Source organism: Rhinichthys klamathensis, unplaced genomic scaffold, assembly GCF_029890125.1.
Source record: "Rhinichthys klamathensis goyatoka isolate OS25496 unplaced genomic scaffold, OSU_Roscu_1.1 h1tg000247l_1, whole genome shotgun sequence".
Lineage (NCBI taxonomy): Eukaryota > Metazoa > Chordata > Actinopteri > Cypriniformes > Leuciscidae > Rhinichthys > Rhinichthys klamathensis.
Window position 1 is genome coordinate 196,857 of NW_026606769.1, and position 10,812 is coordinate 207,668.

Sequence of the window (10,812 nt, forward strand, 5' to 3'; positions counted from 1 at the left end):
TTTAATTTAAGTTTTAGTAATTGTGTTATAGGCTTTTGTCTTCTCTTTTTAAGAAAATGCCTTTTTGGCTTTAATTTATATTTATTTTAGTTATAATAATCTTAGTACTTCTAATTCAAAATTTTATTTAAAAAAAATATTAGGCAACATTTCAAATTTCCGTTTTAAGTTTTTCATGTAATGTTTATTTTATGGCAGCTTATTTATAACTAAAACTAATTTAGTTTTAGGTAACAGCACTGGATATGATGTATTCATGAAGTATCTTTGTTGTCGGAAATAAATGTGCAATGCCGTTTTTCTCTTGTAGTGCAAAGCAAGAACAAATCCTCCAGTGCATTGAAGTTTCTGCTGGTGTATCACTGCACAGTAATAAATCATGTCATGTCATCTTTTAATAATTTCAGCAAAATGCTACCACATAGGGCTTTTATTACTCCACAGACATGCTTATTACGTAATATGTGTGCATTATTAAGTTGATCCCATTGTGGGAAATTGTGGTGACAGTCAAGACAAAATTCAACCTTAATATATCGTAAATTAAAAATGCGAACACGTTTAATTTTAATGATACTAACTTGCACTACCAAAATTGCATGTCACTTCCACATCATCACATTATTATATTAAATTGCACCATTTGTCAGCTGACATTTATAGCTATTGTTTTGAGTTTGAAGAGCTGCCCTTTGGATTAGATCATAGTTCGATATTTCAGGACAGACAGCTTTAATAGAAAACATAAATACTGTCCACAAAGACATTTTTAGAATTAGAATGTGGTGCCATATTAAATCCACTTCCTTCTGTGTACAGTGCAATAAATTGTAAGGCGATTCAATCGAATTTAATATCAACAGAAAAATTATATACACATCTGCGGTTCTGTTTCTGAGTTTTGAATTTTGATGTTATATTACATCCAATTTTAAAGGTGTATGTTTAGGGAATATCAGATGGTGTATCTTTTTTTCTGCCTAACAAGCACTGTACATAATAACTGTATTACTCACTGATATTGAATTTATAATTTGCATGCTAAAAGCACATGAAAAGATTTCTTTGTATTTTCAAAATCTATTAAATCATAATCATATTAAAATAGGCTACTCCAGATTTAAAAAGCATTCTACTGTGCTCTTGGTAATTGAAGAAAATTATGCTTTAGTACTGCTGAAGAAAATTCCATTATATAACTGACTGTGCTGACTGCTAAGAATGATTTTGATCAAACTCAAGGACTGAGGACAACATGTCAAATTTAAACACAATCTGTGACAACTGTACACATGCTATCTATTGGGGAAGGAAAAATGCAGTCCATACATTCTTGTCAATAAGGTGCCAAAACTGTTAACTATCGTAAGACTTTAGTTTGATCAGATCACTGCTGAGCTGCCAGTAATTAAAATTATATATTTTTTAAATATCTTAAAATGAAATAAAACCACTTCTCCTAAAGTATAGCCTAGAACATGGTCTTCTTTTCAATGAATGATATATGCATTCTCTATAACAACTTGCATTCATTCTTTATTCTTTCAAGCAGATATATTTATTTGTATAAACAAAATATAATTAACCCTTATTAAAGCTATTAAAGAGCAGTGAATGCTTTCTCTTTTTCTTTTGTTGTTTGATTAATATTAAGGGCACAGACGGCATAAGGTTTATTACGCACTATCAAGTCAAGTCACCTTCATTTATAAAGCGCTTTTAACAGTAGGCCTATGGATTGTTTCAAAGCAACTTTACAGTTATAATATAAATTACCGTAACAGATTGTTTAGGCTTTACAACAGCATTAGGATAAAGTTATTGTCCAGCTAAAGATAGTTTTGACTAATTCACTTCCGTTGCGAAGATCATTAGTTATTAACTTAGGGGCTGCTAACACGACAGCGCTCTAATAAAAAAAACTCTTAACGTGCTCCGGCCGCCAATCCGCACAAAACAGTGCCTGGTGTCTCGAGAACGCACTCCCTGAAATAGGTTTGAAGGTGCAAATGATTATCCGTTATCTCTGCGCAAACCTCAAAAACGCAAACCCGCGAAAAAGCAGACGGCACGCACATGCGCATCACGTGTTCAGTCCATAGGTATGCTTGTTTGAATATGTGCGCAGACGTGTAGTCCTTCTTCACAAATCAACCCTCAACAAACTACTTGTCTGGCCTTAAAAATTTATAATACAGAATTTTTTGTCGTGACTGCGTAGCCACACGAACCGGAATTATCCGGACAACGTTTTATCTGTACATAGGTAAAGGGAGGGAGGCCTTCACAGGGGAGAGACTAGTTGACACAGGACTGCATTGTCGTGTCCAGGCGCTGGTCCTTCATCAGATCTAGATACGGCTTGGATCCAGCGGACTGCGGTAAACCTCAGGGACAGGGTAAACAGAGAGATAATACTAGCGTAGACGCCATCCTTCTTATGATGCACCAAGTAGGGGAGAGCGGGGCACAACGTAGCGCTTTTTGACTTTCTCAGTTTGTGTAAATCTGCTTAGGGTTTAGAGTATTTATTTTTTCATACACATTAATTTCCCACATGTCTAGTACAATTATGTGGTTTTGTTTTATTAATACAGTGTATACTTTTTTCTTAATTTACCCCGAAAGAATGGAAGTGAAATGTGACAACAACATGCCCCATAGGTGGGACCATTGTAACATGTGAGGGGCACATTGTAACATCACCATATGACAGCTTAAAATGCTATCTAATCTAATCAAAAAAATGTACAAGTCAAACCAAAATATTTTCTTAATAAAATACAATTATTAACTTTTTCATATGAAATAATGGCATTTTTTAATAATTAAAAATAAACTAATTTTTTAGTTTGACAACAAACACACCGGAAAACACCGCTATACAGCATAGTTCAAAACAAAATAATAATTAATAATTTCTGAACATTGACTCTCAGTCTTTATTTACATGTTTCTAATGTTTTCTCAATAGAATTCATAAAAGTATAGAATATAATAGCATATTTCTAAGAGGGGCACATTGTAACGCAGTGTTACAACATGCCCCAACTGCACAACTGGGGTTTAAACCCTGCTAGTGTCTTCTGCTAGTTAGCGAAGCATTAAAGAACTATGTCAACTGTTAAACAACAGATTGAAGATTAAAATAATATCAGATTTGTCTAATTTTAAATAAACACAAAAAATAGAGATGAAAAATTAACTTAAGTAAGAAATGTACTTTTGCTAATGGTTAAATGTTCAGTGATATCTTACAAAGATTTCTGAATTTTGGTGCATTTTTTTCTAGTGTTGAAATGGCAACTAGTAAATACACCAAGTTTCGTCATGCTGGCATGTGTGGAAGTATTTAAAACAAGTGTGTTACAACTAGCCCCGCGTTACGTTGTGCCCCGCGCTCCCCTACATCAGGATTTATGGGAAGTTCTGGTCCGGTTCTGGGCTGGCTGATCTAAACTAGCCTAACATTGAATTATAGAAGTCTATAATGTGTTTTATAGAAGTCTATAATAAGTGTATATGTTTAGAAAATTCATCCTCATAGCAATGAATGAATCAATTTTTTCGTCAGGGAGACTACAATGCACTGCCTGATGCAATACTGTAGTAGACGGTTGCATAGTTATAATTTTCTCCCTGATATTATGAATTTCGTAAGTAAAGAAGTTCATAAAGTAATTACTGCTGTGCTGCGGAAACTTCTGGGCTTGTAGCTTTATTTTTCGTTAGTTTAGCCACCGTTTCAAATAAATACCTACGGTTTTGTTTATTTTCTTCTAATAGGGTTGAAAAATAAGCAGATCTAGCCGTTTTTAAGGCCTCTCTGTATGCAATCGTGCTCTCTTTCCATGAAATGCGAAATACCTCTAGTTTTGTTTTCTTCCAATTGTGCTACATTTTTCTGGCTGCTCTCTTAAGGGCCTGAGTGTGCTCATTGTACCATGGTGTTGGACTATTTTCTTTAATCTTAATTAAGCGCAAAGGAGCAACTGTGTCTAAAGTGCTGGAAAAGAGAGTTAAAAGTTTCTGTTACAATATCGAGTTCTTCTACGCTATATCTGGGATGCTGAGATGATGAAACTGATCAGGAAGATTATTTATAAAGCAATCTTTAGTGGCAGAAGTGATAGGTCTAACATATTTGTAACATTGAGTCGGCTTTGCAGCCTTGGCTAAATGAAGTTTACTCGAGACTAGATAATGATCTGAGATGCCATCGCTCTGCTGGAGAATTTCAACAGCATCAACATTGATTCCATGTGATAATATTAGATCTAGAGTATGATTACGACAACGTGTTGTCTAACTCCAATAGAGTTAAGAATGTCTTTAAATGCCAATCCCAATGCATCTTTTTTAAGAGCAGAGCAGATTATCTTCTCCTGTAATGTTACCATGAAAACGCACCACTTAGCTTAACGACTCACATCTATCACCCAATTAGCTCTTAATATTTCTGTTTATGCAAATAAAAGTTTATGAAATATGCTTTAAATACATTCAAAATTAACCACAAGGACTAGGCTACCCTGCAGCATTACCATAAACTGTAAAAAATTACTTCCTTGAAGTAATAATTCCATGTACCCTTCACTAACGCCCTTCAAGCACACAAAACCCTGTTTGAAATTCGCCCAATATTGTATGTAATATGTAAGTTGCTAAAAAAAAATTATTGTTGACAAATTTATAAAAGCAATGCCTGGCTGGAATAGGAAACCAGTCAAGAGTGAGGAGTCGGGCTGGTGGATGGATGCAGAATACTGCCGAGGTGAGTCGGCTACAGGCCTCCTCTTGTGCTGATTGGATAGATCACATGAATGTGTTCCTCCCGAACTTTGTTAATAAAACATACTTTTAAGAAGATTTTAAAAAGTTTAAACTATGAAAGTGAAACCATTTTTTACGAGGAAAGGAAAAGTTTTTGTTTTTTAATACCTTTTCATATCGCTCTGTGGTATTAAAATGGTGAACCACCTCGGTCCAGATCCCGGCTTGGTTCCACCCGGACCGCAGGAACATACTACTGGCATTTTACCGTTTCTACAGTTTAAAGTGAGCAGCGCGTCAAAGCAACAGAGGTTCACACCATAAGCGCTCAGGGTCTTTTACGGTAATAATCTTTCGTCGCTACATCCTCTAATATCTGTATCTAGAGCCAAACGCGCTTGATTAAAGCTTTTTCCGCTCCGTGTGTGTTGCTTCTTTCTCGTTAAAGACTTAAAGTTATTTATTATTATTTAAAGACACGGTTATTTTAACAACAGAAACACGGTGAGCAGCAAATTAGATACTTTTGCTAAAACGCTGCAGAAACCGAAAATGCAGCAAATAGGCCTACAATTATTTTTATATGTCTCACATGGCTCCTGCCGTTTGTGACAAGAAACGTGTGGCGCCTTTAAGGCTGATTTATACTTAAGTATAAATATTTATACAGAATTCTGCGTCGGACCTACGGCGTAGACTACTCGGTCCATAGTAGATTTGCTCGTTTGAATTCAAATAACAGAAAGAAAGAAAATCCTCTTCCCTTTTCCCTTGCTGCAGCCTCTGTTTCGAGTTCTCATTGATATTTTATTTCTGCCTCTCATTATAATGCTCCCCTTGACCTCACTCTCACTCACCAAGATCTGGGGGGAAAAAACCGATTGATGCTAAGCCAACTCATCCATCCAAGCTATAAATAGAACACAGCTCACCCTAATGGGTCAGTGAAATATTCAATTCATCTAAACACTTGCAACCTCTTGCTTCTACCTGGGATTCCTGCCAGTCACTTGGCTAAAGCAACAACACAAACATACACAGAAAAAAATAAGTCAACAATATGTAAGATAAATTTAAGGAGCAAAATAGAGAGTAGCAATCCAAGTGAGATCTGATGTGGATAAAAAAAGAATGCAGTATAGATCTTTCTGAATATTAAGCGATGAACAAGACAACAGAGGAGATTGCCATGAAAGCGTTTTATTCCAGTTGGGGACAATACACAAAGAGGCAGAAGACAAAGAAGGTCAGTAGAAAGCAATAATATAACACACTCCACAATAACAATACTTGCTTATAAGTAAAAAAGATGAGAGCAAACAAAGCATGTGGGTCATACTCAAACGAGACAAGGGGGAAAAGAGAATGGGTATATACAGTCCTTGATTGACCTGATGATGAGGGACAGGTGAATGTGATTATTCTGGTGATGGGACTGTGAAGAACCAGGTGCAGGTGTGAAACTGAAGGCTTTTTCAGGATGTAGTAGTCATATCCTTGACTGTCCTGGGACATTCAGTCAAACAGCACATGCTGACTCCTCATTCTTTTCAATCCCAGAGGTGACATCGTGTTTATCCTCATCCTTGCCTATGACTTCAGAATTCCCCAGTGGAGCTGTAAATAAGCAGAAAGTGACATGAAACTGTGAGTTCCTGATAAGTCTCATTTCCTTAAGCTATGGTGGAAATAGGTAAAGGTGACAGCAAATCAACTTTTGTGTGAAAGTGTATATTTCTTCCTATCTGTTCCTTATCAACAAACAAACAGAAAGAAACCCCTTTTAGAAGTTAAGACCTAGTCTATTTAACTGTATTTTCCACTTCATGTTCAAGGCACCAATGGACTTTTCTGGAGGTTTGTTTTGCTCAACAGGCCTGCATTTCCTAGAAGGCCATATGCTTCACTATTAGCCATTGTAATTTGTATTGGCAAAGTGAAGGAGGCTCTTAACCTCTATGAAACATTTTAAATGGTTCTGTATGTAAGCACACTTATATTCCACAGCTGTAGCACTTTGCTAAAGTGGTACAAAGCAATTGGTATAAGAGCATTATGGCCATGTGAAACGTATGAAAGCTGCTTCTATAAGAGTCATCTTGTTTGACGTTGCCAATCAAAGAATGCACCACAGAGATTTTCTTTAGAAGGAGAAATATCAGTTTGTGTACTTATAATTGCAGAGAACTTTACAAGACATGTTACACTTTTGTCCCTTTTTAACATGATAAAGTATAGTCTTGGAAACTTTTTACGGTAACACTACAATAAGGTCTCATTTGTTAATGCGTTAACTATCATGTTAGTGAATACAAATGTTTGTGTTCATGTTAATTCACAGTGCATTAACGAATGTTAACGGATACAACTTTTAATTAATGTATTAATAAATGTTTAGATTAACATTTATTAAGATTAATAAATGCTAGAGAATTGTTCATTGTTAGTTCATGTTATCTAATGTAGTTGACAAATTAAATTTATTGTAAAGTGTTACAATGCCTTCATTAACAACACCATATAGTATGTGACCATATAAGTCCTCAAGGCCAAAAGTGAAAAATAAAAACGGACATCTATTCATTATACATTAATGGTGAAATGTATTATTATTATTTCAAAACAACTTCTAAATTATTTAAGAATTTCATAATAACTTTCTCGCTGGTGCTATTTCAATGTAATGTCTTTTGACTTGGAGATGGACTGATAAAATGGTCCAAGTAAACGTTTGCTCAGGAGAACTTTCCCACTGACCACACTGTATGGTGAAACTTCATGCAATGCCAGTGTTTTTCTAAGGCATAGCATAAGCTCATTCACGTGCATGGCAAACACAAGCTAAATATTTTCACACTGCATGGGTCAAGGGGTTGCTTCTCAAAATGTTATGTAACGTGGATTAGACCGTTATCTTGCTAAGATCAGAAAACGGCCCTCTATTTATATACTGTGAGCCCCTAAAAAAGAATGGGCACTGTTTAACTTTCAAATGCCAGTGGATGTTCTCCCTGAGATTTACAATGAGTCAGCAGTTTGACATTTGACCCAAGTGTTTTTTCAAGTAGTCAATTGAAGTGAAGAGTGAATGCCAATAAATGGACAGATGCTAGTCATGAGCTTAAGCACGAATGTGCTGTACATAAACATTTTTTATTCTGCAAGATGGGACAGCAGGATTAAAGGTATAACAATACTGACAGACACATCCTGTAATGTTTACACTGCTTGTTTAACAGGTTTTCTGGAAAAATATCCTAAAATTGATGATTGCCGCATTGGTTAGTTGGCCCCATTATATGAGTAAAATTACGTGTAAATTGAATGAATCTGTTCTTAAAGTTCACTGAAAAATTAAATTATCACTTATTCATCCTGATGTCATTCCAATACTGCTTAGTGTTTTTGTCCATACAATGAAGAAGAAAAAAATACGTTAATGTGAGATATAGCAGGATTCTCATTTTCAGTGCACTGAAAGGAAGGATGTGCTATAAATAGAGAATATGTCTGTGTCCCTGTGTATTCTGACTTGAAATATCGCTTAGTGAAAATGATAAAGTTCTGGAGCAAGGCACAGTTCATTTCCATTTGTTTTTGTTTTTAAAAAAAAAAAGAAGCTATATAAACACAGTCTCTAAACTACACATTACGTGGTAGAAAAAGACCAGGTGTGCTAATCTTTGCTAATTGTCTTCCTGTGGGAGGCTTACGGTCTCAATACAATCACATAGTTAGCATTTTTCCGGTTACTGGCTGTTAAAACGGATGTATGAGTCATAGGTCAAATTCTGGTCAAAAATTATATCTAACTAGAAACCTGATAGTGTAAACAGCGATTGTCTGCAGGAGTCACATCACTTACTTTACTTTAATGAGAATTTGTGTATAGCTGCTCAGTAAACTAAATTGCCAAGAGTCAAATGTATTATACACTTCCTACATAATAGCACTGCATTATAAGTTCTTGAAGATGGTTACAAGCACTACAGGGTAATGTTTTCTCTTTAAAATCTGATGATTTTCTATTAATTCAATTGAATGTGAGGGAATACCAAAATGGTGGCTTTACCTTTTATGCCTTCATGAGCAATCCAGTCATTTATAAAGATATTATGTAAATATATTCATGATATAATGAATAATCTACAGGCCTATTGAGTTATTCTGCATGTTTTTGGAATCATTTCTTAATTCTTACTTAGAAAAGTTTTGCCAAAAACTGTGATGCTTGTAACTGAGCTATAAAAGTGAGTTGTTGTTTTGTTTGTTTTGGATTTTTTTTTTTGGATATGAAAGATGTTCACAACAATTCTAAGTTTTCCATGTCGTTTAGGCCTTTGTTCTTGCTTGAAATAAGATCCATGCCAATATTATGGTTAAGTTTGGTATTGTGATTCCAAAGTAAAACTGGCAGAGGATAACGACGGGCCATGGAGGAAGCTTATGAACACTGTGAACATGGAATGTGAATGCACATGTTGTGCCTTTGATGCACTTCTGTCACTGCCCAAAGGACACATAATTTTAGCCATCTCAGTGACAGAAAGTGTGATTGCCAAGGTGAAAAGACAATGGGGAAAAGGAAAGGGAAACAGAAGCTAGTGTATATGGGAAATAAAATATGGTGTCTCTTAACAGCTGTATTTTAAAATCATGATGTCTCAACATGAGCTATGATAATTCACTACATCATCTCTGCAGTTAACATAAGGCAAGGGGTCATGCAAAGTTAAACTCTTTGAGACTGTCTACTCTAATACATTAAATGCATTGTGCATGCACATATATTGACTGTGCAGTTATTGTCATTTGCTATTGACAACCCCCTCTCTGTTCATATTCAAACAAATATATGAGATAGGATGAATCTTCCTTTTAATACGTTCAGCCTTTTCATTTTCATCTCAATGGGAGATGTATTAGGAATGTAAGATGTTAATACGTTCACAGCTGGAACATTCCCAAAGTCATTATGGAAATTTTGTTGTACTGATAGATGATTTGAACCAGAATGACACATTAGAAGAATATGCTATTTAATGCAATCTGTATAAATATTTGAAACATGCCCAAAAGCAACCTTGAACAGTGTTTTAAAATGTCTACTATTTTGTTGGAACAATTTAACAGCGACTTAAGCACCTTACGTTTTTTGAAAAACACTGCAGTTTTAAAATGCAAGTTTGGGTAAACCTGGAAAAAAAAGTTTTGTCAGTTCAACTTAGAAAATGTACTTCATGTGGTAACATCTAAAATAGCTGGTTTTGTTGAAATGAAAGAAATGATTTAAAATGACTGATAAACTGAATTCAACCAACCTGAAAAAACAAGGTTTTACTGAAACATAATTGTCAGTAGATATAACCTGCAATAAGGTAAAATTAAAATTACTTAATACGTTTGATTATAATCTTTTAATTTTAATTGTATGTAAGTCCTTTTCCACATTGATGTAAAAACACTCAAAAAATTAAGTTAATTTAAAATAAATCAGTTTAATTGGGTAAATCAAATTTAATTGATTTAGATTGAAAGTGACTAGAGTAAATTATTTGTATGTTTAAATTAATTACATTAGTCAAATTAATGTAATCTTAAATTAATTTGAATTGATATTGAACCTGGAACACTTAGTGCCCACAGCCTAAGCACAAGTGCTATATATCTACTCTTCAGCACAATGGTAACAAAATTTAATAACAGAAACTCCTCTAAATTTACAACTGAACATTAGACATTACCATAAACTACCACCAACATCTTTTCCATTACTGATAAACGCATAAAAAACACTTAATTCCTACATTTTCTCTCCTAATGCAGTCCCTTGCAAAGCATGCTGGTAACTGATCCACTGCCTAGGGCTGCATTTCTCAAAAGCATCATGAGCTAAGTTGATCGTAGTAGACCATTGCGTGCCAATGGCTTTACGATCTACTTAGGCTTACGATGCTTTTGAGAAATGCAGCGCAGGTAGTCGTCAAGAAAATTAATTTGTTAAAACAATAATTTACTTAAAATACATTAGGTGAATTG